At 36.0% G+C, this 25,127-nt stretch overlaps 1 pseudogene; it reads left to right on the top strand.

Moving 5' to 3' along the window:
- Nucleotides 1–15,820: 15,820 nt before the first annotated feature.
- On the top strand, nt 15,821–15,937 carry LOC150093774 (U2 spliceosomal RNA; annotated as a pseudogene).
- Nucleotides 15,938–25,127: the final 9,190 nt, after the last annotated feature.

Raw genomic sequence — 25,127 nt, 5'->3', positions numbered from 1 at the left:
ATGACATGGAATGTCATATTTTCCATCAAAGTGTTTTTCCTCTATTTTTAATTAAAAAAATTCTCCTAAAAGGGTTAGGAAGAATAAAAAAACATTGGAGAAACAAGGCATAGTTTTCTTCTTGGTAAATTTACTTAATCAGGCGGGAAATAACATAATTGTAAGAACAGACTTCACTTCTTAAGAAGGCAACCTTCTCAGGAAAAAAAATTAAAAATTAATTTCTTCGTGTGTGTGTGTGTGTATAATCTTAGTCCATCTTGTCCTGTTTGCACTTGCTCTCTACAAGGAGATAATGAATTCATAAGGAGCTATTTATCTTCTCGATGAAGATGCCAGGACATAAAAAGCAATTACGCTTACATCTCTTACAAGGCAAGTTCCCTCTTGAGTAAAAATTCCACTCACATAAGAGAGTTCAAACGATAAGTGAATTAACACTTTTTTTTTCTTTACTTACGTGGGAATTAGCGTAAAATTAAATTGATTATCTTCACTCTAGAGTACTCAAATGCGAGTTAATAATCTACTAGACACTCCGGGATGAACGTAAGAAATTATTAATTACGTTTAGTATGGTTTAAGTACTGACAAGGGAAAAAATGGTTTTTGAAACTAGATGAACTGATACACAGCGTAGTAATGATTTTTTACAGTTGAATAAACACTTTTATAATAAGAATCTGATGGTGTTTGAATTATCTGATCTCTGATCTGAAAGATTTAAAACAGAAGCGCAACAAAAATTATCAAAATTACTTCCTAAGGGAGAAATTTTTAGGAAACCGAAAATATAGTTCTAGAATTAAACCTGTTTGAATAGCTCCAATGTTATACTTAACTTTAATGTTATTTACATTAAAGCCATTCTGAGGAATAGAAATAAAAAAATACTGTAAAATATTCGCTTGAATTTTAAATGTAAAATCAAATAAAAATGTAAATAAATACATATTAAAATTGAGAATATTATAGATCCAGTTATATTTTATAGCAAAATATCGAAACAAAATTGAGAATAGTTTCAAAAATTAATTAAATACATAACTGACGGTAATGCAATCCTATGTTGAGAAAAGTATTTTGTCAACTAGTTGTGATCAAAAAATGGATGTTAATTACATCTGCAGTACCGAGTGGAACCATTTTGGCTTGAATAACGGCAACTACCCTCCTTCTGGACATGCTTTCAACCAATTTTTGATACGTCACAACAGGAATATTTTTCCATCCATTCTTCGCGCATAGCAACCCTCATTGCTAACGCTGATGACAGCAACTGTGGTCTGAAGCGAATTGGGCGATCTAATTCTTCACAAAGGCGTTTGATGGGGTTGAGGTCTGGACTCTGAGCGGGCCAGTTCAACACTTCAACGTTTGGTTCGGACACTCTGCGCAGTGTGGCATGGAGCATTATCGTACTGACACATGCAAGCGTCACTGCCGAAGTATTTCCACAGCGTCGGAAACATGAAGTTGTCTAGGATGTCCAGGTAACCATCAAACGTCATGATTTTGGGGCACGTCCATTAATGGATCAAGTCCCATCCAACTGTAACGTCTCCATACCATTACCGAGCCTCCCCAAACTTGACAGTTGAAATAATGCAATCCTGCTGGAACCGTTCCGTGGGCAATCTCCAGATCCAAACACGACCATCAGAGCGAAAAATTTCGAAGCGTAATTCGTCGCTCCACAGAATCCTTTTCCAATCATCTACGATCCAGGAACGGCGTGAAAGACACCATTTCAAACTTATCCCGACTTACGCAGCCACTTTCTGAATATTTGCAAGTGGCAGGATCCAAAATTTGCATGACTGGCACTTAAGGTGTCCAAATACTTTTATCAACATAGTCTATGTGATCAAAAGCGCCACCTAGTTTATTGTTTCGTGTTTCAGACAAGGTGCAAGTAACCATATCCTAGATTTTCGTAAAGATAAAATTCGTCCAAATAAATAAATTAGCGCCACAGGAATTTTTATAGTTAAAAGAGATGAAAATAGTTAAGAATAATAATAATTATTATTTAAATAGCTCAGATTATAATCTGAGCTATTCAAACATTCCAAGTACATTATTAACGTGAATAGACGTGATATGAATCGCTTTTGTCTTCTTTATCTCTTGACATTGTGTTCAATCTTGCGAAGCTTCTAATATTTCCATAGAAGTCTTGACATTCGTGTTACAGAATCATCTTTAATTGTGTATCAACGATCCTTTTGTGTTGTGCATTTTTTTAATATTTTTCCTCGTTTATTGTCGCATAAAAATAAACTAATTCTCCCAGTTCCAATTTTAAAGAATCTACTCTAACTCAACAAGAAATTCAATTTAGGGAAAAGAAGATGAAAAGCACCAACTGGTTTGAAGTATTGGAAATGTCTGGAAACTTCGTCCAAGAATCGTTTCCAATTCAAAATTAAAATTAAAAAAAATCAGATTTTATCAAAATATTATCTTTCCCATTATTTATGTGGACAGAATTAAAATCTTTCCTTTGCTTTGAAGTGAATAAAATATGAAATTTATTATATTTTAACGAATACTGTCTGCTCTCATCTTTGATGGGTATTCGTGATTGCATATTTATATATGATAAACACGTTTATGCAGAAAAAATATGTCTGAATAGATGCAATACATAGAAGGATTTATTCTGTTAATTTACAGGTCAACATATCTCATTTCTACTGTCAAACAGCTATCTGAACCAGACAGAAAAAATACATGAATAATTTATTGGCCGTTAGAATATTAACACAGACCGAAAAATACTCTCTGCGTACACGGAGATCTAAATCACTCTACTAGACTTGGTTCGATGAATTGTTGGTTGACAAACGGTTATTCCTCGGGTTGTTTTTTTCGATGAAATCTTATAGGTAACCCGGTGTTAGACGCTGAGTTCGGAGCTATCGAAGATTTGTAAGACTTGGGAACTCGAGGATGAGGATGATACCACCATTTTGTGACTAAATCTTAATGCTCGTAACGTGTCCTTTCTTACTGTGCCATAAAATGGGATGAAGTGAATCTGTCTTTCCTTTGCAAGTTAAATAGCTTTACACATTCATAAGGTTTCGTTTTTTGAATTACGTCACGTAGGAATTTCATGACCTCTTTTCCTAGAGAGAAGCTAAGAGTATAATGGAAGTGTGTTGCAAACCAGTGATCACCAAGGTGAGGATATGTCGTGGTATGGAGGGATCAGAATCTAAGATCGAATGTTTCGATCATTGCTAACAAGTCAACCGTCAAGTGTCGACTGTGTATACAAATTTGAGGCGAGATAAATAAACAACGAGGCGGCAGATTTTCAAAAACAGATATATGATATCAGAAATGCTGAATTTGATTTTTTCATTTATTCTAATAATATGATATTAATGAAATCAGTAGCATATTTATAAAATATCCCATTTACTCATATAGTATTAATACAAACTGTATATTTTTGTATACATGTTCTCAGAGCCAAGGAAGACTAATGAAAAATAATTATTATTTTTTTTAAAAATATTACTTGCTTTATTAATTGTATAATTCAAATAATTTCATTTCAGTAATGGAAACCATAAATTAAAAATTAAATAAAATCTAATGAATATTATTTAAGTAACTGAAACATATATAAATAGGCTATTTTTATGATGGAAAATTCGATTTTTTTAAAATTTAATTTTATTATTTATTTATTTATTGTACGAAGCGCGAGTACTCCGACCTCTAGTATCCAATACTGGCGTTATGCACTTTTTTATAATTTTATTTAACAATACATCACTGTATATTCCCCTTACATCACTAAGTGTCAAGGCTCAGGTTATAACATGATGGAGTTAATTGAAAACAGGAAGTTCTGTTTGGGGGCTTACAAATACTCACAACAGAGAGAAAAAAATGACGATGATAATAATAATAATAATAATAATAATAATAATAATAATAATAATAATAATAATAATAATAATAAATGTCTAACATTGTTTCATTGTTTTCCGATAGTCAAAAGCTAAAGGTAACTACATCGAACATTTACTAAAAACGTAACAATGCATTTTTCCCAAATATATAATTATGTCGGTTCAAGAGTAAAATCACGTGACAATCTGATTCCTTGTCAATTAACGTTTCTGACTCTCTTTTGTGATTTATTGGTTGTTAGAGAATCACAATATTTTTGACATAATACGGTATCTTTATTGAAGGGGGGAATGGAATATTTTTAATTGAAAGAATATAACATTATCGTAAGAAGGTAGCAGGTTTAGTATATGCCAGCGTACAAGACAATTGAGCATATAAGACTACCCCTAAAATCTCTTATCAAACTTTTGTACTGATGGATTAGCAACAAACCCTGTCTTGATGTAGTCTAGAATACCATAGAACGTTAATTCACACTTGAATATAAACGAAAAGATCCTACACGTGTGACAGAATAAAAAATGTCCTCAATTACAAGTTCAAAATAAAAAACCAACTAATCACGTTCTCATAGATCTATTTTCATGTAGTAAACTATATTGAAAAGTAGTAGATTCCGGTTTTAGAAGTCATTACACGGTCTTGGAAACGAAATTTATAAATAAATTCCAACCTTGATATTATTCTCAATTCTTGGGGCAAACTCCACAATACTGTTGAATCATTTTCTTTGCTGTGTATAAAATACTTTTACAATCTAAACCATCCAGCGGGAAAAAAAAAATCCTCTCGTCACAGATCCTGCACTCGACACGAATAAAACATCAACATTTCACCAACTTATAAATTTTTTGATAGCTCCACTAAGAACCTCGAGTGTTGCGTCAAAACTAACTCTCTGTGAAGCTTTCCTCTTTCTGTAAAAGATGTCTGGTCGTTTCATTTTCTTTTAGTGCCTTCCATCAACAGTTGTCACCATGGAAATGTGCACTTCCATTTAGCAGTAATGACGTCATTAATGTTTCCTCATACATTCGCTAAGATCTGTCATTTTCGGACAAGTTTATTTTTATAGCGACTCGGAATCTTAGCAATAAAAGAAGATAAGTCTTGAAAAGGATGTGTTTGCTATTTGTCTGTAACGTTCATATTTCCTGGCGTTCTCCTCGCAAGCGAATGAAATCGGAGCATTTTAACTTTCACTGTTGTTGACGACAGAGCTTCAATAACAAGCTTCACTTTACGCTGGGTACCATCAGAGAAAATGTCCCGTCGGTAATAAAGCAACAGCAGATAAAGCTGAAAGCACGTGAGGTGATTTCATTGGTGAAAACGAATTGCAACAATCAAGTATAGTTTCATGAACAACTGGTGAAATTATTGTTGGAATTTTAAACCTAATAAATTGTGATCAGCAATACAAGAACCGTTCCTAAAGTTTCTTGTAAATGGAAAACTATTATTTATACTGTTTCTTGATTCAGATCATCTTTTTCTAGAAACTTTAGTCTTCCAAAAATTAGGCTTATGGTAGTGTCACACCAAAATATAAAAATCATCTATCGCCTTTCAGAAAGATCCATAGTGTTGTGATTTTAAATTCTCAGTCCATGAAGGCTGACAAAATTATACAAGGTTGGATGGTATCTCCATTTTGATAAGAGGCTGTTGGTTTAAATCTCGCTATGGTATGGACTTTTTTTCAAAGTTAGCAGATAATTTTTATTGTCTGGTGTGATACTGTCATGGTCTTAACTTACTGGAGGTCTTAGAAAAGAGGCTTGAAGATGTTGATATACCATCGATATATGTAAATATGTAAATGCAAGCAGCTAAACCAGGACGTTTGTGTAAAAGAAAATGGAGTGAATTGATGGAAGAAGGATTATTAATCAGTTAAATTTTTCTCCCCAATACTGTGCCGAGTAGCAGTGTCCCAAGTAATATTCAATAATTCAACAATGAATGCTGCTCTAAAATTTCATGTTAACTGTTAACTGATGTGGCTTTGATGGATATATCAGTCCCGTGGACTCTGATCCCTTCGTCGCTATGAATGATTCTCGCTTTAAAGGAAGAAAGTTTTGAGCACTTGGCTCGCTCTATTTAGGGCTGTGTTGAAAGATTTCAATCTGTGATCAGGGTCGCCTTTGGGCGTTTATATTTCCATCTGTCTTTTTCATCGTAATCTGATGACTCACGAATGAGTAGGTTGGGATGGAGTGATGCTTGAGTAAAGTACTTGGTTGCTATCTGGAGGAGAAACGTAGGTATGTCTGACAGGTTTCCGTCTTGATGGAGGATGGTGTTCTTTACAAACCACGGGGCATCGAAGATCATTCGGAGGCATTTACTTTGGATTATTTGTAATCTTTTGATGTTGCTAGGAGAGGTGTGGCTCCACGCTGGTGAACCATAAGTCAGTATGGGTCTGATGATTGCTTTGTATATTCTTAATTTGTTTTTTGGGCTGACTTTACTTCTACGGTTGAGTAGAGGGTAGAGTTGAGCAATTGCTGAGTTTGCTTTGTTGCAGGCATGAGAGATGTGAGAGTTAAAGTTGAGGCGATTGTCTAGTTAATACCTAAATATTTGGTGCTGGATTTCCATGGAATAATTGTGTTGAAAAGTTTGACTTCTCCGTAGTGTAATGCCTTCCGTCTTGTGAAGAGAATGGCAGTACTTTTTTCGGCATTCACAGCTATTCTCCATTTCCTGAGATATCTTTCCAGGTTTGCTGCTGCGGTCTGCAAGCGCTGTGTATCTAAGTACGGCCTTAGAGATCTACTCAAAATTGCCATGTCATCCGCATAGTAAGCTGTGGTTGTTGATGTCGTGTTAGGGGCGTCAGCAACGAAGATGTTAAAAAGCAGCGGGCAGAGCAACGAACCTTGAGGAACACCTGCAGTGATTCTTTTCAAAGAGGATTTGAGTCCTCTCAACTTGACCTGAAATTTCCGGTTTTTTAGAAAGGAGTCGATAAGTTTGATAAGGTAGAGCGGAACTTTGGCCATAAATAATTTATAGATGAGGCCTTTGTGCCAAACCTTGTCGAAGGCTTTTGCTACATCCAGAAAAACAGCTCCTGTATGTTGTCGCCAATTGAATCCAGTAGTGATAAATTCGACCAGTCTGTGAACTTGATGTGTAGTACTGTGTCCGGTTCTAAACCCAAACTGCTCCTTCAGTACTGTGTTGTTATTATTCACCACATCCTGAAGTCAATTGAGGACGATTTTTTCTGCAATCTTTCCCAAGCATGAAAGGAAACCGATGGGTTTGTAACTTTGCGGCAATTGAGGCGCTCTTCCCGGCTTATGAATGAGGGCTATATCTGCTTGTTTCCATCGGGTTGGAAAATAGTTTAGTCTGAGCATTGCATTTATGATTGCTACCAAGTGCATGACAGCTTTGTGCTGAAGGGTCTTGATTGTTTTGTTGTTAATTTCATCTGGGCCAGGGGCTTTTTTGTTGTTGAGCTTCCTAATGATTGAGTAGACCTCTTTAGGTGAGGTGAGAACAGATATTTTCGCAGTTGTTAGGCTGTTGGAGCGCAGTACGGACTCGACGGTGAATTTTCTTTATGAAGACCAAATCCGCATGCGCATAATTAGGACTGCACTGAAGTTGAAGAGCTTCAGCGAGGGCTTCTGCCTTTTCATCGTCCCTATAAACTATACCTCTTTCTCCGTGAATGGAGTGGATGTTGAAACGGTCCGTACGGATAGCCTTTGCCAACTTCCACAAGGATTTATCTTCAGTTTTCAGGGAACAAAGTTTTCTTTCCCATTTTAAATTTATGTGATCTTTTAGTGCACAGCGAAGTAAGTTTGATGCTCTGTTCAGCTCTTGGTGGTCTTGAGGAGATAGTGGGTTATGAAAGTGACGTCTGATTTTATTTTTGTTTCTGATTAGAGCAAGGATTTCTTCTGGAAGTAGATTTACTTGAGCTGGAGTGGAGATAGAAGAGGCTGCAGTTAAGCTAGTTTGAATTTTTCTTTTCAGGTTGTTGACTGCTGCGTCAATTTCTTCACAAGTGGAGATATTCGGCACTGAATCCATGATAGTGTTGATTGTAGCCTTGAATTTTGTGAAATTAGTAAATGACTGACTGGGAATAAGTTCTGGATCCTCTCCCAGTTTTAGAAGTACTGGGTTGTGGTCCGAACTGAGGTCGTTAACTACTTGCAGCTGGAATTGATGAGATGTATTTTTGAATATGGCTATATCTAATGACCTGCAATGTGTTCCATAGTGCGTTGGTTCAATCGGGCCTGCGATGATAATATTTCTCAGCTTAGCAAAATTTGAAAGGATTTTTCCGTTGTAATTGGTACACCTGCTATTCCATAAGGGATGTTTTGAGTTTAGATCACCTGCTACTATTGTTGCTTCCATAGCGTCAAGCAGCTGAGAAAGATCAGAGGATAGCAGAGTTCTGCCTGGAGGGTTATAAACAAAATTTATTTTTAAGTTGCCTGCATTAATGGTGTAAATTTCTATGCCAGTTTTTTCCATATTAGTTGTAGCAATCTTTTTTATCTCATTATAACGGATGTTTTTCTTGATAAAGATTGCAGTACCTCCATCTCTGGCATTAGGTCTGTCGTTTCAAATTAACGAGTAATTTCTTAGCTTGGGATTATCACATGGCCGCAGATGGGTCTCATTAACTAACATGATATCAATTTTGTAGTGGGTAGCAAATTCTTGGAGTTCTAGAATGTTGTTACTGAGTCCATTTGCATTCCAGAATGCAACCTGTATAGAATTTATTGTGATGGCTGAATTATCCATTAATCATCGAGAATATGACTTGGGTATTTTTGAGAAATCTGTTTGTGTCAGCCTGGTTTGGATTTGATTTGCTAAAAGCTGATAGCATTTCTCCCAAAGTGGCAGCAAGCATTGCAGCAGAGTTTTGGCTGCTTGGTGTGGTTTCTGCCGATTTGTTGCATAAGGAAACTACAGAGGCATATGATTTATCAGTTGTAATATTCCGCACTTTAATTTCCGATTTAAGGTGTGTGACTCGCTTCTGAGTGGGCGGGGTTACTGTCTCCCTAGTCCTTGTCAGGTTAGATGGGTTGAGTGAACAGCCCTTGTAATTAGCTGGATGTGGGCCGCCACAATTGGCACACTTAGCAAGAGTGGTTCTTGATTTGGCACATGTGTGCGAAATACAAATGCGAATACACACATTTGTATTCCGCCCTACAGAGTTTCTGCGCATGCCCATACTTTTGGCAGCGATGGCATTGACCAGCTGAAGCCTTTCTTCTGAGAGGTTCGGTGTTGATGACTAAGCTGCAAACTATTTTAAGGTCGTAAATTTCTCTATGGTCTTTACTGATCTCGACCAAGACCAGAGGCATGGGGCGTTTGTCTGTTTGGTACATGCGCGATATCTTAATCGGCTCAAGGCCTTGTGACCTGAGGACGGTAGCTATTTCTTCGGCTGGTATGGTCTCAGCCAGCCCTCTGATTACCACCTTTAAATTTTTTTCGCTTTTAGGCTGAAACGTGTGATATGGGACTTTCAGTTCATCCATAAGTCTGGTGAGCTGGCGGTAGTCCGAAATTCCTTCTGGTTGAATCCGGATTCCTTCATCTGTACTCTTGGCTGGTGTAAATTTGATGTTTGCGTTCTTCATCGTCGCTGTAATTAAAGACCATTTTTCTTTTGTTCTTAAAATTACTCGTGGAAGAATCCTCTCTTTGGGTTGTGCTGCTAAGTCCATTGGAGTTGTTCTTTCCAAGGATTGATGTATTATTTAAGGATCTGCTTCTGGTGAACCCTTCTTATGCTTCTTTCTGCTGACAACCTGATAGTCTGTAGAGTTATCTGAGTCCACTAGGGGCTGGTCGTCAACCGGTGACATAATCTCTCTGGTGTTATCTTGAGAAGTGCTGGGGAGAGGGTCAGGGGATTGACAGTCCTCTGTTTCAACCTCTTCTATTTGGTGGATTGCCACCTTTCCTGGCCATTTCCTTTGTAGTAGATTTCCTACATGTTTGAGCTCATCGTATGGAGAGTCCATAGTTTGGCCTGAGAAAATAGCGGTTTTCGGGTTTCCCGAGTAATCCTGTAGACTGAGAGTCTACTAGCAAATCCCGTAGACTGCTTAGAGTAAGCGTCTACCAGCAAAAAGTTAGTTTTGTAGGTGACTATCCTAAAAACAAGGAAAAAGGAGTTTCGGGAACTTACTTGGATACAGTGCAGCGACCTACCTCCCTAAAATACCATTCAACCACCACTGGTCCTCATTGCGAGTGGGGCCTGCCGGCCATTATACCTCTGCATATTTCATAGAGCGGGGAGATAGTAGGTCACGAACTGTGTTAGTTCCAGTGCAATGCGAGCTTCCTAAAAAACCTTATGTAAAATTCAACTAGGCAGAGTCTAAAGGAATACGTCCGATCACAACGACAAACACTCGACTAATCCTAAAATAAAATTTCATGCAAACAGCTGTTCTGAGGTGAAGTAACGTCTTCTGCGAAATAAACATGTGTGTAAAATATACTACTAATATATCGAGCTAAAACGCTTTATTTTGTTAAATATAGAATATACTTGGAGTATATTATAGATCCATCTATATTTTATAGCCAAATATAAAAATAACTGAAACATTCACGTTTGCAGAGAACATAGTAGAATATAATCTTAAGCATCGAAGAAAACCCGATTTCTTGGATAGAGGCGATATATGTTTGCGACTGGAGAAGCTGATACTGTATTCTGGAAGTTTGACTAATTTGTGTAGTACAAAGCTTTCTCAAACGAGAAAGAGAAGTGAAGTGTGCACAGTCATCACCTAAACTGTGGACTTGATTTGCAATAAACTAGAAAAGGTCGTTGATAGAGAGAAAGAGCTGGAAAATCAGTTGCAGAAGTCCGATGCTAGATCACCTGGTGGAAACTCATTTACAAGGTTTCTATGCAGAACAGGATCAAATGCTTTAGAGATATCAAAAGTAACCACGTTAGATTTCCCATTCTTTTTCATGGCATTGATCCAAGAGCAGGAACATAAGCAAGATCTCTTATTGATCGACACTGTCGGAATCTAGTACTGGAGTTCGTTTATTACTTTAGCGGTTTCCGGATAGTGTAGAAGAGTCTTAATGGTTTTCTTCATTACTTTTAAATGTACTGAAGCAAGAGAAAATAAACGGTCATGTAGAACCTTCAGCACAATCTGAAAATTTCCGGTACGGGATATATCCCATTGTGGCAGGCCGAAGATCAATTCTATCGGTATTTTAGACCTCGACTTCTGAAATTTATCTCCAGACACTACAATCACACCATCACGTGGATGATGATATTCGAGGAAAGTCATCATCCCAGCTTAGTCCCGCAGATATTGTACTTGCTGTATTCATATTTTCGACGTGTCTTCCCCTCCCCACCCAAAAAAAAAAAAAAAAAAAAAATGCTTTTCTGTTTCGTTCGCGTATTTTCTTCAGTTTCGCATTGTCTTTTTCAAATTTATTATTTTATTTTTCTGTTTCGAATTCGACTTGAAGCTCAACTTACTCTCAGTTCATGACCGCTGTAATAACGTACCAATGTAGAATTTACATACATACGTACATAAATGATTATACTTACAATTAAATTAGCTTTCTTTTTTTTATTAATAGAAATTAACGAGGCCTTGATGATTTAAAAGATTACAAAGGAAGGAAAAGTATAATTTGTTCTCATTAGATAAATGATAATTGAGACAGCATCCCAGGAAACATCGTAGAAGACTGGTTCCGTTCACGTTTTTAAATTATCTTTTTTCCTAGTTTTTCCCTTCTTGTCTTTTCCAAAAGATTAGCTGGATCTTTTCTGCTAAGTAGTTCTGACAAATTATCTTTCACTGTAAACAATTAAAAATTCATGAGCCGTTGTCTGGTTTCGAAATATTCATTTTTATTTCCGACCCAATAAGTCAACGAGTGCGTAATTTAAATTGTTTTGTTAGGTTCTCCATGTGTAAAATTTTGACATGTCTTTCAAATGTTTGTTGAACATCCTTCCAACACGTCAGCTAATTACAATTCCTTGTTTGTTTTCGAGGAAAAATCATCATTCAAACAATGTTTAACTGGTAAATGGGCCATAACTGATGATTTCTGTGTTTGACTGTTCTGTGTGTGTGTGTGTGTGTGTGTGTGTTGGATATTTCATTACAGAGAAGTCGATATTTTAGTGCATTTTCTCCCTTTTTATTGCTGTCAGAGCTGTCGGCAAACACAGCACGCTAAATATCGATTGAAAGCGAATATTAACGAAGTCTTCTCTGTGATTTCTTTATCTTTTTAGTAATGCTATCCCCTAATCTTAGGTTTAGCTTCAGGTTCGCTCGCTTAAGTTATCCTTAAACTATTAAATCTCTTTTTTTTTTCCCACTGTTCACTTTTTATAGGATATGCGTTCTTTTTTTTTTCTATTTTGCATTTTCTGTGCAGCATTCTTTATAAACACTTTTAGTTTAACTTTTATTAAATCGGTTTTTTTCTCTTTCACAAACTCTCTTTCTGGATCACTTTTTCTCTTCTTTTTCTCAACCATGAATGCAGTTTTCTCTTCCTCACCCTTTCTTTAAGTGTCGTATAACTTCTTTCTTCCTTGATCTTTTGCTTCTATTTCTCTTTTTTTTCCCTTCCTTTTTCTTTTGCATTTTTTTTTCAATATGTACATCTAAGTGAAGCGCCTTCCTATGTTAATTAGCGAGTTACTGTTTTGATATTATGTAGTGAATAAAAAATGATTGTTTAATGTTTATGATAAAGTGTAATTTAGCTTATTATATATCACAAGTTTGCTTAATGGAAACAACCCCGAGAGTTTGGACTTCATTCAGTCACTTTTCAGTATACAGTATTATAAAACTTTAATGGGAGCAGCTTTTAGAACTAATTTCGGTTCATGTTAAATCGTTCTGATTTTGATAAGTAGTTACCCAATGACAGCCTTTCGAAATGTGAACTTTAATTATAATTACCCTGTATATATGCAGTCTTGATCAGCTTTTGATTCTCCGACAACTTTTTCGTTTGTCTTGCACTATTTTCTTCAGTTAAGCGAACTTCTTTGACAATTTCTGCAGCTAAATTTAATCAAAACTTCACTTTTTGAATCTCAGTAAAAACACATAAACTAATCTCGGCATCCTAATAATAAATTTGGACATTATCAATCTCTAGAAAAAAACAATATTTAGATTATGTTTGTGGTCCTAAAGAGGACTGGGAGATGGACCGAGTCCTTGACTCTTCATCTGATTAAAGAAAATCTGTGTGGATGGAGTGTTATTGAGCTAAAAGCTCTAGTCATGGCTGAGTAACGGCAATAGCTGAACCTTAGTTAAAACTTCATTGGCTGATATTATTAAAATAAAGCCAACTCTAAAAATTAGGACGATCCCTAGACCACTCCATAGTGGCCGAAAGACCGTTCAAATCAGCGTTGACTCCAGTCAGTGACGGACACCCACCACCACCACTCATATTCCATGGAAAGGCATCCACCTACACAGTCCCTCACTCGAGAACACCCTCCCCGGAGACTTAAAATGCTCTCTCAGGGCAAACCTCCCTCCCCTCACTGGGAGCAAAATTTCGGAAGAAACCTAAGAGAGCGAAACTCAACTTCCCAGGGTAACGGCAAATGGCCGAGTCGTATATCTAAGTAAAGCCGTCTCTAAAAATTAGGACGAGCGTTGGCTCCACTCAGTGACGGGCTCCCCCACCACCGCTCATGTTCCAGGGAAAAGCATCCACCGACACAGTCCCTCACTGGGCCATGCCGAAGAACACCCTCCCCAGAGACTCAAAATGCTCGCTCAAGGAAACCCCCCCCGAAATCAAGCCCCCACAGAGGGAGCAAAACTTCGGAAGAAACCTAAGAGAGCGAAACTCATAACAGCAATAGCCGAGCCTCAGTTCGAACTTCATTGGCTACAGCATTGCCGATGTTTAACTAAAAGCAACTCTAAAAATTCGGACGATCCCTAGACCACCCCATAGTGGTCAAAAGACAATCCAACTCAGCGTTGGCTCCACACAGTGACTGGCTCCCCTTCCACCGAGCAGAACCGCTCATATTCCAGGGAAACGCATCCACCGACAAAGCCCCTCACCGGGTCGTGTCAGAGAACACCCCCCCCCGGAGACTTAAATTTGCTCTCTCAAGGCAAAAACCTTAAGAGAGCGAAACTAAAGCTCTCGAAACTCAGCGTCCCAGGGGATAACAGCAACAGTCGAGCCTCAGCTAATATTATGATATGGAATATTTAAGGGTGTATTTAATTTTATCTGTATTTTTCTCTCTGTTTTTATTACTTACATTTTTAAAATAATTAAAAATTTGAGATTAAATTTTAAATAAAAAACACATTTATGTATTTTTATTATTTTAAAGTTTATATTACATAAAATAAAATAAATTATATTATTAAATCATGTAAGAATAATTGCCTGACATCACAAAAAGTATCAAGCAAAACATTCTATAGATATTGAGATTTTATTATTTTAATTGTTTTATTTCATTATCGCTATTATTATTAATAGTTTATTTTATTTATTTTACATAATATCATTTTATTTATTCGGTAAATAAACTGAGGATCGATATAATGACAACTGTTTAAGATGTTATAAACCCAAATAGGAAATAAAAACTTACTCCCATCTACATTGCGCGCGCGCGCGCGCGCACACACACACACACACACACACAAACTTTCACTGCTTTATGTCAGCAACCAAGACACGAATCCTTTGTCGATGCAAAGAGCTTTTCAATCAAAAATTGAAAATCAAATACTTACTACTCCAATTATTATTGTTCAATATGCATTTCTATCACACATAAGAGCAAACTAATGCGCACTTCAGAGATGGTCCTCATCCCTTTTAACGATTTCTAACTATGCAGTTGATATACAAATGTTGAATACAAAATGAGGGCTGTCGTTCATTATTTCCAATAGCTTCATCCTAATAAAAATGGCGAGTAAACCGTTTCAGTTAGGTAATAACTATGAAAGTTCTCGTGAACGTGGTGCTGTAATGTTTAAAATGCATGTGACGATCCGTTTCTCTGACAGCGAGCTCGTGGACTACATGCCGAGCGAGATAATTTAAATAATTTAGAAGCGAACATTAGTCCATATTTCCTAGTCTTAAATGTTACGACTGAGTCGCGATATCCTTGCCTAATCCACATTTTCAACTACTCAAATGTTTGCCAAACGTTTTAAGACGAAATAGAGTCCAGACAATATTCAGTTATTATTATTCATCACGCCCATTTGCAATAATTATACGAGACAATGCCTTTATTGCATCGAAGTCTTTTCGTACTATGATCGAAGAAATGCATCTACAGTTAGAGTTTAAGATGAACAAAGGCTGCAACTGCAGATACGTTTTTAAAATGAATAAAGGCCACGGCCACAGCTAATTATTAAGACGATGGCTGCAGCCGTAGTTAATTTTTAAGACGAAGCTTCAACCATAGTTCTTTCTTAAGCTAGGCGGAGTATGTAGCTTAAAGCGATATATTTTTCTTGCCCCTTTTGAGGATGGATATCATTTTTGCATTGGTTTGTTGCCACCATTTTTATTTTCGGGTATTTAATTAATTTTTCTATTTTTTATACAGATGTTCTATTTTTTCCCTATTTTTTATTTATTTTTAAATAGTCTGGAAACTGTTCTCTAGAGATCAAACGTGGAAGGTTTTCAAACCACTAAGGGTCTCCAATATCCTTCAATATATCAGACTTCTTTACCAGTTTCTCACCGAATGCCTCATAAGATAAACAAATAATTATTTTAATTGCTCAGGTTTCCCTTCAAAGCTCGTGATAATCTTTCGCCTTCTCAGCCTTTTGGCTAAGATCAGGTGTGTAGTTTCTGTTCTTAACCGTTAATATCGGTACGAGTCCCATCGGGTTTCACGATATTTAACCGGAAATTTACAGAACTTCCTAAACCCTGGAGTGGGAAAATATCAAACACTTGTGGTGGGAATAGTTAGACTCCCCCATCTGATCATGCCCTCCATTCTGCCATGTTTGCGTACCCTGGGAATTGAGGTTAACGCCACAATACCGGCGAGGGCGATGGCGAAAGCTATCATAGACTGCGTCGGCGCACAGAACATTTTTGGATTTACCCCTTACGGGGGTGGAAGATACCAGGTAGTGACCAAAAATATGGAGACCAAAGAAAAGCTTCTCCAAGGGTTTGACTGTGGTAAAGTAAAACTATCTCCCTTCATGGTTGGGAGCATCCTGAGAACCCTTAAGATACCACGATTTCCCCTAGAATATGCAGAGAACAACGATATAATTCGTAGCGTATTCTCTAAGTGGGGAGTTGTACGGGAAATCCAGGTTCACAATGACGCCGACAATCCTGAGTGGAAGTCAGAGGAGGTAACCATCTCTCTTGAAATGAATACCGAAGTTCCTAACTTTGTCCTCATAGGATCTGCCCGGGTAATGGTATAATGGTAAATTACCCGGGCAGATCCTATGAGGGTCCATATTCGTCAGTGCTTTAGATGTGGTGCCTTCAATCATCTTGGGGCAGACTGCCCTCTCATAAAATGCAGCAACTGCCTACAAATTGGCCACAACCAAGAAAAGTGTGAGGCAGCTTGTTTGAAGTGTGGGGTCACTGACCACAAAGTCGACACCTGCCCATCCAGAACCCTCGCAGAGAGGATGGGTAGTGGAATCACATCAGCAACAAAACCAAGTAATGAAAAGGTCACAACACAGGAAGAGTTTCCGCCTCTTGAGTCCACTCCTGATCATGCCGCCATGTCTAGGACAACGAAAAGGTTCCGTAAGGGAGGGAAACATACCAGAATTGCAGAGAACAGCAATACGATCCCAACAGTAGAGACTGACAATGCAGAAACCATCGTGGCAACTCCCACGGACGAAAGCGGAGCTACCACTGCCAATATAGACATCACCAATTCAAATACAGTAGAAGAAGCTGTAGGAGAGATGGAGACGAACACCAAAACTTCCAAACGGCCATTAAGTCCGCAGGAAGAAGAGCTGACAAATCTCAAAACAGCAAAAGTATCTGAAACCGAACACCCAGAAGTCCCTCATGCAAAAGCAGGGGAGACTCTAAAACATCTCCTTAGAGGTATGCCCGGGGTGGCAGAAAAGTTTAAAGAGGCAATAGATAAAGTAGGAGAACCTGAACTCCTCCTCACAGGGAAATATGGACCCGACATCGTCAGTGCAAAATGGGGTAACCTTTTCGTTGATGACATCAGCAAAATCACCCCTGAGCAAGTAGAGGTAGCCCTGGATATAGAAGAGGAGGCAGCTTCGGCGTTCTGCATAGCTCTCTGCAAACCAGACATGGCCAAGGGAAGTGAGGTGGCCAAAAGAATCATAACAGCCCACAACAAAAGAAAGGAACAGTAACCACCTTGTGGATTTCTGTGCTCAGCTTCACTAGTTTTTAGCACCCAAAGGTGGGGGAGGACCTGAGAACCCGAGCGGCGAAGGCTTACAGCGAGGCGATGCAGTTCCTTGTGAGCTGCATCACTCGGGCCAGATCCTTCCTCCACCTCTAAGTTTACCTTTCCATTCCTTCTCCAGATTTATTCTCTCTTTGTTTTGTTATATGTTTCCTTTTTAAGATTTTTCCTTTTTTTTTTAAAGTGAAAAATCAACGACCGTTTTAGAAGCGCCCCTGGGGGGCAAACAGCTAAAACAGGTCAGCTGAGGCCTCTTTTACCTACTCTGCCACTATGCACTCTATCTTTATTTCCTCTCCTACTATCTGCTGACTCTAAGCCTTTCTTACTCTACAGGCCAATGATGACCTAATTTTGTTCCCGATTTTTTATTTTATTTTATTTCTTATTTTTAAATTTTTGGATTCTCCACTGAACTCACAAAATATATATATCTACTGTAGTAGCTCAGTGGAGAATCCAAAAATTTAAAAATAAGAAATAAAATAAAATAAAAAATCGGGAACAAAATTAGGCTGTACATAAGTCTCGTTTCTGGGACTGTCTCCAAAAATAGGGGACAAATGATCTTAATGTAAATGTTTAATGTTTCAGGTGAATGAAGGCTAACAAATTTTTAAGATAAACGAGGCTAACAAATTTTTAAGATAAACGAGGCTAACAAATTTTTAAGATGATGAAGGCTAACACAGGTTTAAGATGAATGAAGGCTAATAAATTTTTAAGATGAATGAAGACTAATTAAGATAAACAAAGACTTCAGCTATAGAATTTAAGGCGAACGAAGACAGCAGTTGCGCTGTATTTTTAGGACGTGGTGATGTCCTATTTTTATTATATGTAAAACACTTCATAATAATCCACATACATTAATTGGAAAAAAAAAATACTTAATCCTCCAAAAAATAATTTTGGAAGGATTAAGTCTCCATTACTGATTTTTTATGTTCCATTTTCTTCATCATTCAAATAATCAACGTACCAAAAAAAAAAAAAGATTCATATTAACCACTTTTTTAAACAATTTTGGTGTTTGTTTATTGATGCATAAAACTATCCGATAAAGTACTTAATCAAATGTAATGTACAAGTACAAAAAATTCTGTTTTAATTGCATTTTTCTAACCGCTGCTCTTATCTCCGGTTTTCATACCCAAGGCTTCATCGTCCGTCATATGCCATTTACATGAGATCTATTCATTTCCATTAATAACCATTAGGTCAGCATAGCTGTCTCAACAAAGCATAATAATTCCCTTGGCTTGCGAGACGGAAATCCAGGCCACTGATTTGATTAATGTTCACAAGAATGCAAACGTATATGACGTCACAGTCGACAGGGAGGCTTTTGCCTCATTAAATATATGAGGGCTGAGACAGAGCAATGGCAGCTATGTAACACGTATTTTTGATGTAATCTTTAACAAAGAGTATCTAAAAATTGATAAACTAGAATTCGTCATTTTTATGTCAGCATAGTTATTTTAGTATGCTTTTAGAATGTTTCAACAATAATAAAGATTACGATTTAAAAAATCGTAATCTTTATTATTATGACAAAATACTATACGTCCAAAATTATGATAATATAACAGAGGATATTATGGATCCAACAATAGCTTATTGTCAAATATTAAAACGATGCTTTGAAAAGGTTTCAAAATTTCAGTTTAGTGATATCTAATTTGAGCACCAATAAAAGGTAGACATACGGGCTCCTGGGCAGAGAATGTGTATTGCAAGTAGAGCCAACTACAGCAACTTTCCAAAAAATTTCAAAAATTGTAAGTTCTTTTATATATTTGACTATAAAATATCAATGCATCTATAATATTCTCCATTTCTAATTTCTACATTTGTTAAATTAAAGCCAGTTTGCTTTATACTTTAATAATGAGAATTATTAATGTTTTAAATTCGAAAAAGTCAAAATTTTCAAAGAACAAAGATGATAAATTCCAAAAAAAAGAAACTTACTTTTTTTTTCTTCAGAAAATATATCCACTCAGAAATTATGAAGGTGAATAATCAATACGGAAAGCAATATTGCAGTTGTTACTTTACCCCGTATTGAAACTGCTGGCGAATTCTGTGAGTATCCAATCGACAGATTATATAATGAAATCCTTCACCGTGATTGGGAAAGTGCATATGAAAATGCCACCTTCATTTGGAAACTGGCAGTGTCCAATGACATGAAGGAATCCCTTAATGGAGAATAATCTGTCGTCAGTGCTTTGAAACATCCACTGGAGGTGGAGTAGATATAGTTGTACACTGATTGAGCAAATTAGCATGAAATCTGTATAGTAGCATGCATAAGCAATGCCCGTTTTCCGTCACTGATCCATCACAATACCCCCAGATGCTTGTGCTTTAGTAGACTGATTACACGGCTGCTAAAGGAGGACATCACATAACTCAAAATAGTGCCATTTCAAATAGGAAAACTTATAAGAAGCTATTTGGCTAACGATATCAAACTTGTCCTTGACAATGTACATTTACAAGTAAAAGGAAAATTTAATAACATTACTGATGGGGAGAAAGTAATTGCATTTATTATTTACAGACTGTTTTAAATTGATTATTTCTGGTAGACAACAGATTTGACAACTCCAAATAAAAATAAATGATAAATTATAATGCAGCAATCCCTCGATTCGTGCGCCTAATGCTTTCTTTAAAACAGGCGCATTAATCGAAAACGCACTAATCGAATACAATAACCTATGGGGAAAAGTATAATTCGTTCCTCAAATTTCTTTCTTGATTCATTTTTTTATAAAAGAATTAGGGTACCTCAGGACCTAGTTAAAGGAAAACCATGAAGCTGACAATAAAACCTATTCAGAATATAAATTTTATTATTTTACTTCTTAACAAAGAATTGAGCTAACATAGTTTGGTGGGCATTTTGTTTCTTTTTTTCATACAACCGACGGTATGGCCCTTTTGCCTCTTCTACTCTTCTGCAAATTTTTCTGCTTCTTTCTTCATCAGGGTCAGCCTCCAAGCATTGCTGCTTAAAAACTTCGATTGTACGAAAAATATTTTCAAATTATTTCTAATCTATCAGTGGTTAAATTTTCTTCATATTCTTCGGGATCTTCCCGCTGTGCATCTAAATTTAGCAGATTGGAATCACTTCAGTTCTTCAGAATGAGATTTAATTAACTCTTGGACGCTATCATTGAAGGGGAGAAAGAAATGAAGGACGTACGAATCGGTCGCCAACACGCGAAATCACGTGCTTTATAGGTAAAATTTCCTGACTGTTATACACGCAAAATAGTTACCACTTTAAAAACTACAATGATCATAGAAGAGAAGTTAATATTCCGACATGTAATAAAAAACAACTCATCCCAGAAGACAGATTGATTACCCTATTATCGGAATGGATTCTCCTTTTTGTGATATGCGCAGAAGTGTTGAAGGGTAAATTTTGGCGGTAAAAATTTGGAACATAGTATACATAGTGTACATGGAAGTAGTGTAGTAGGCCATTAAAAATAACTTCGTTAAATGTTTTAAATCAGTAACTAAATTATTTCATTCTGGTGAGTGATTTTTTAAAATAGTTAGCATAAAAAATGTATAGATAGAAAATTTTTAAAATCTGTAACATTTATTTTTAAGATGTATTTTAAGGCGCAGTAATCGAATTTGGGTATTGAAAAAAATGACGCACTAATCAAGAGCACACTAATCGAGGGATTACTGTATAGTATATTATGGATCCATTCATATATTATGGATATTATAGATCCATTCATATTTTATAGACAAATATCATGGATCCATTCATATTTTATAGACAAATATAGAAGTTCGAAATTTACCAGATAAAAACTAACCTTTAACAACAACGTTACTGGCTTGCTGGGGGAAGCATAAAAGCATTTTATGCTTCCCCCAGCAAGCCAGTAACGTTGTTGTTGTTGTTGAAGGTTAGTTTTTATAAACTATCTGGTAAATTTCGAACTTCTATATTTGTCTATAAAATATGAATGGATCCATAATATCCATAATATACTTAAATATAAAGAGCCAATAGGCTTCATTTCGGCGATATAAATATTATTTAAAATAAGGGGATATTAAATCCCACATTGTTTTAAAACCGAATAAGAAACTCAAAGATTGGAATCAGAGAGTTTCTTATTCTCTTATTCGGTTTTAAAACAATGTGGGATTTAATATCCACTTAATTTAAATAATCCATAATATATTTGTCTAACCTTCGGCATCGGAGTTGCTTGATCAGTCGACGTTAGTTAATATATAATTTCGTGCAGGGATTATATACTGAAATCAGTACAGAGCTAAAGAGTAGGCTTTACTTTGTAATAAATGACGAAATAATATTATAGTTACATTTAAATTTTATAGACAAGTATAGAAAAACACGAATATGGATTATGAGCAGAGTCCATGTCTTTTAAAAGAACATTAATGTGTATGCTAGTGGCTAATTGCAGTTGATTTGCAAACTCATGCGCGTTATTCAGTATCTACTAGCTGTTGAAGTTGCAATCTTCTAAATGTTTTGATACTTCATCGCAGGATATCCACGTTTTTTTTTTTTTTTTAATGTTTTGATATAGAAGCTTTTCTCGTACTCATCTTGCTTATGTGCATTAGCCATTTGTGAACCAAAGTCATTACATATGTATTTCTTTCTCTTTTAGCTAGTAAAATTCTAAAATTTGCTACTTTCCCGTTTCATTTTTGTCGTCACAGAGTGATAAACATTTTTTTCTTTGTTTATAAATATTCGTTTTCGGCGAAAGTAACAGCTTATGGCGTTATTATTTTTTTTTTTTAATAAATTCTCGAGAAGCCAATCCATAGAACTGTTCAATGCTAACAAATCGGTGTAGGGCAAATCGACTGAAAGCTTAACTATAAGGAAAACAAGAGACAACGTTGTAGCGACCAGAAATTATCTGCATGTTATCCTGCTAGTGGACGTTAGAAAAAAAGAAGAAAAAAACTAAAAACAAAAAAGAAGAAGCTATCTTACTGAAATAGCGAAGAAAACGAGACGATATAAATGAGTTTTTTATGCGAGGTTCTTTTCAAATAAAGTTGATGCTGTACGGTAGGATCATTTTTCACGGAAGTCATCTACGTCAAATAAAAGTAAGTAAATATCCCGTGCAGATGAATGCCTGCCTTTCTTTAATCCTCCTTAACTTTGCTGCTGCAGACAGAAAACCTTTACCACCATTAATATTCGCTATTGATTTAGTCTTCCACCCGAGGTGGATCCCAGTTAGCTTTAAATGCTGTTGTCCTGAGATGGAGAATGAGAATTCAATGCCTTTCTACTATTAATGGTCAAAAATGAGAGACAACAACTTCTGTAAGGGTCTCGTGAAAAAGAGTAATAAAAAATTAAGGCGTCAAATGTTTCTTCGGAGTAATTGCATCTACATTATGTCCACTAGTGTCAACCACCTTTTATCGTACTCTTCGCATTTCGCTGCTGACAAAATTGTATGGACGAAATAATAAAAACGTCATTAAATTTACAGTTGCGTCATATATCTAGTCTTTAGAAAATTTGTTTACAAATTACAAGCAGATTTATACCAAGCACATTTATTATTTCCTGTTTAGCCAGATATCAATGATATCTGCTTTTTTCGACATCTTCATTGATGTCGAAAAAAGCAGATAATTTAAGGTAATAGATGAAAAAGGATTCGTTGTTTATTAGGGAGGAGCTTTTTTTTTGTTTTTTTAACCCATAATCAAAATTCATTGTTTGTCAAAAGAACAGTTTGTATTGTTGTATAATTAAATAATTTCTTTTGTTGTCAATAAAGCTAATGTGATCGTATGTTTCTATGGCAACAGAGATTTCTCCTTGGCACGCAATAATAATGCACTTTTTCACTGATAGTGAATGATGTTCTTTTTTTCTATTTACTGCTAATTACAAGCAAATTAAGTAATTATGCACCGGAATAAATTAAGTAATCAGTTACAGTATTTGTGCTATTGGATAATAGTGCAAATATTGTAATAGATGCAATCAATATTCCCTGCTTAGTGCTTGAAAAAGTTCCATGTTATTCTCTAGAGCAGGATATTATGGGTTTATATCTTTTTGAGGGAGAGAAACACACATAAAAAGAAACATATACATCTGCCTTTCTACCTTTCATCATCGCTGTAGTCCAGGAATTTCTGCAGTGTTCTAAACGAAAAATGTTCTTCCTAATTCTAATCATTTAAAATAAACATCTCAGCCATTGCTTGCTTTCGTAATTAAAAGCGATCACAACATGGAATTCAAATAACGAGGTGTATTATTTGTACTATCTTGGAAACAATTTGAAACAACCACCTCTCTTCGCATGCCAGTTTTACTCGCTCACAGAGGGCGCTAGTTTCCACTATCGAAATTATTTAATTAAGACAACCTCTAAGGCCGTCCTACTCATTTCATTTGGGAATCAATATTCCCTTATTCATCTAAATCCTTTCGGGAGAAACATTGCTATGGCAACTGCATCCAACAGTCATGCCGGTTCGCATTTATCATCTCCAATGCGAGTAAGCAACCAGGTGTGAAAACCACAGCACGTCGAAAGATGAGAAACTATTCTACCCTTCGTTTCTTTATATCCAGTCTTGCACATAGACATACGAACAAGCTTTAGTGAATTGAACAAATTTTGCTTACAACATCTGTGCATTGAGAAATTTGACAGCCTTGTTTAATACAACACTCGCGAAAATGAGCCCGAATACTTCATAAATCTAACTTCATGTTTAGTAATTATGTGGCATTGATAAGAGCAATTGGAAAGATAACTCACCGGCTAATTAAATTTTTCAGAAGAAAATACATCCAAATATCTTAGTGCCCTCTTGTGGACATCAACATCCGGTGTACATGAAATGCACAATATTTTGTATTTTTTTATCTCCAGCAGTTTTACGAAAGCGCCCTCTACCGGATATCATCATCAGGTGCATAAAAAGTGCCAACAATGTTTTTTTCCTTGAAGTTTTTTTTTTACTTGAAAGCCAGTTTTATTTATTAAATTCCGCTCTTACGCTTTCATAACTTCCCACACTATATATTAAAGTAGGTTATTCACTACTGTCATTCTTATTTTAATCGACTAATTTTTTTTGTACGTGCATATTTTAATTCTCTACCTATTTCTATTACCTTAATATCATCTCGGTCGTGCGTCTTCTGTGTATCTAAAGCTATTGTCCTTTAAAAAAAATGTGTTCGCTTTTTTTTTTAAATTAATTTTGAGCAGAAAACTTTTTGGAAAGATAGTAAAATTTGTTGTTGCTATAATGAAATTATTTATTACTTCGGGAACATTACCAAACTCAGAATCCATTACATCTTAGAAAATATGTAATGAAAGATAAAATGCTTTTTCAAATTATTTGTAGTTAAAGCAGCTGGCGCAGTGTGGACAATTATAAAGTACTTATAGAATGGAGGGTACAGCCATTTCTATTTTGAAATGCGCAAATTACCTTTCATCAAAAAAAGTAAAAAAAAAAAAAAAATCTATTTAAAAATTTTACTTTTTTTTTTTAGATATAACTAACACTCATCACAATAGTAATACAAAAATTTAGTTAAGGTTAATAAAATAAAATAAAAAAATGTTAAAATGGTGAC

Source organism: Typopeltis vanoorti, chromosome 23 (genome assembly GCF_054136105.1).
Source record: "Typopeltis vanoorti isolate ZY-2024b chromosome 23, IOZ_Tvanoo_1.0, whole genome shotgun sequence".
Lineage (NCBI taxonomy): Eukaryota > Metazoa > Arthropoda > Arachnida > Uropygi > Thelyphonidae > Typopeltis > Typopeltis vanoorti.
This window is presented reverse-complemented; position numbering and strand designations above follow the sequence as displayed.